The sequence below is a fragment of the Chrysochloris asiatica genome, unplaced genomic scaffold, assembly GCF_000296735.1.
Source record: "Chrysochloris asiatica unplaced genomic scaffold, ChrAsi1.0 scaffold00044, whole genome shotgun sequence".
NCBI classification, from domain to species: Eukaryota; Metazoa; Chordata; class Mammalia; order Afrosoricida; family Chrysochloridae; genus Chrysochloris; species Chrysochloris asiatica.
The window spans coordinates 2,447,063-2,449,620 of record NW_006408562.1 but is presented as its reverse complement, the minus strand read 5'-3'; the positions used below and the strand labels follow the sequence as shown (position 1 = coordinate 2,449,620).

The 2,558-nt window shown below is 46.2% G+C and overlaps 1 pseudogene; it reads left to right on the top strand.

The window, feature by feature from the left end:
- The window catches only part of LOC102834805, a 12,907-nt pseudogene extending 12,080 nt beyond the window's left edge, over nt 1–827 (top strand).
- Nucleotides 828–2,558: the final 1,731 nt, after the last annotated feature.

Below are 2,558 nucleotides of genomic sequence, written 5' to 3'. Positions count from 1 at the left end.
TGTTTCATTCAATTGTACACAGGGTTGCTAGGGGTCAGAATGGACTTGATAGTACTTAACAATAACAACCTTCATATACTTAATGACTATTCTGTACATAAGAATACATTTTCTTCAAAAGAGTGCTGCTGTGCTTTGCCTCCAGACTTCTCTGGGGCCAGCAGCCACCCAACCAAGGGCCCACCCTGTGGGCTCAAGCTGACAAACATTGGCTCCCTGTCCAACCAGCAGTTTGCTGATGGCTGTGACAAGGTGGCAGAGGAGGCACTGGAGGACACAGCCAATGCGGTAAAGGAACCACAGCTGAATCTGTAAGTGTGAGCAACTGTAAGTGGTTCAACATGAGCAAGGGGTTCGGCTTCCTATCCATGACCACCAGTGCCTGGGTCACACTCGATCCCCCAGTGGACTTCTTTGTGCACCAGAACAAGCTACACATAGAAGGCTTTCAGAGACTGAAGGAGAGAGAGGCAGTGGAGTTCACCTTTAAGAAATCAGCTAAGGGCTAGGAATCAATCAGAGTCACAGGACCTGGTGGGGTGTTCCGTATTGGAAGTGAAAGACAACCAAAGGGGAAGAACATCCAGAAGCGCAGGTCTTAAGAAGACAGGTGCTACAACTGTGGTGGTCTAGACCATCATGCCAAGGAATGCAAGCTGCCACCCCAGTCTAAGAAGTGTCACTTCTGCCAGAACATCAGCCATATGGTGGCCTCGTATCCACTGAAGGCCCAGCAGGCCCTCAGTTCACAGGGAAATCCCGCCTACTTTTGGGAGGAAGAAGAAGAGATTCACAGCCCCAGCCTGCTCTCAAAGGCCCAGAATTGAGCAGCAGTGTGTGGGAGAGCTGTCCTTTTGCTGTTAAAAGGTTTCAAGGAGCAGGCTTCAATAGGCAGAGAGTGGAGAAAGTGGGATAGGGTGGGTAGGGGGCAGCTGGCACTGCCATGTATGTCAGGTTGTAGTCCACAGCATCACTCTCTATTTCCTCTTAGTGGGGTTAGGTGGGGGGAAGGAGTGAGGTAAAGGAACTCCAACTAGACTTTATCCAAATGTAATTGAGAACTTTTAGGAGAAAGTCCCCTAGAGTCTGCCAGTTTAATCTGAGGCTCCACCCCCAGAAATCCTAGCTTTTGAAAGTGGCCTGGCTAAGGAAGCTTTCCTTTTATAGAAGGATATATAATTTCCCACGCCAGTGTATAAAAAGTTTAAGCAGGAGACCAGTCTGATGGTCTAAATCCAAAAGTCACTACGTTCTGTGGGAGGGAATCTCTTAAGGGTTGTTGTCATTGTCAGGTGCCATGGAGTCGGAACCGACTCATAGCGACCCCATGCACAGCAGAACAAAACAATGTCTGATCCTGGGCCAACCTCACTACCTCAGTCTTAAGGGTAGGGCAGACTTTTTCCCATGTCTTGCCTTTTCATAACCCAATCTTGGAACAAGGTGCTTGATATTGTCCCAAGCAATGGGTTGTGATGGTAGACAAAAGGGGTGGTTGGGAAACAACTCCAGACTTGGACTCCTAAGCTCATTGTCACCCCATTCTGGCTCAATATGGTTTTATTTATTTGCTCCCTTGCAGAACAGCACCTTGGGTCCCACTTTCTCTAGAATGCCAACTGCACTAGTTGTGTGCAAATTGTGTGCGAATGACGTATCTTGTACATTTTAACCTTTTTTTTTCCTAAATATAAATTTTCTGGGTTTGTATTTTTGTATATTTCCATCTAATTTCCTCACTTCTGCACTGTGTTCTTAGGTACATGAACAATCTCACAGATAAGTTGGCAGCAGCTCCAGGTCTGCACAGCAGGAATAATTTTTGTGTGTGTGTGTGTGTGTTTATTACCTCAAAGAGCAACTATTTGGAGTGTATAGTCTATTGAACTACCTCAGTTTTGCCAATTAGAGATGGCTTTTCTGCCATAGCGTCCTCTTGAAACCCTTCCACCTTGAAAATGTGCCATGGGAGACTACGTTTGCATTGAGTTGCAATCTCCTTCTACTGGAAGATTGAGGATTCATGTGAGCTTGAAGGTGGTGCAGAAAGGTTAGGAAAAGCTAGTTTAGGTTAGGTTAAAGGACAATGAGTCGATTCTGACCCATAGCGACCCTGTATAGGAATTCTGAGGAGCAGCTGGTGAGCTTGAACTGCTGACCTTGAAGTTCATATGGCTTTGCAGTCTGGCACATTAACTCACAGTTCCAGGTGGGGGTTGTCTATTAATGCCTATTCCAAACTTTTCATCCTAGTACATGGAACTCACTTCAGACACCAGAGCCATCCTTTACTGGATTAGGTTAGGCCTAACAAGCACAATGGGGGTTGGGGAGTGAGTGACTGAGTGTGTGTGTGTGTGTATGTGTGTGTGAGAAAATCTGAGTTGGTAGCATAGGTTTTACAAAATGATACCTCTATACCCATCCTGAGCTGCTCAGAGGTGGATATATGAAACAAGGGCTAAAATCCTTAACCTTTTACAAAGCATTCTTAACTTTTCCTGCCTGGCTTCCAGAGAAACCCAAGCAAGGGCTTCTTTGTCGTGCCCAGAGCCAGT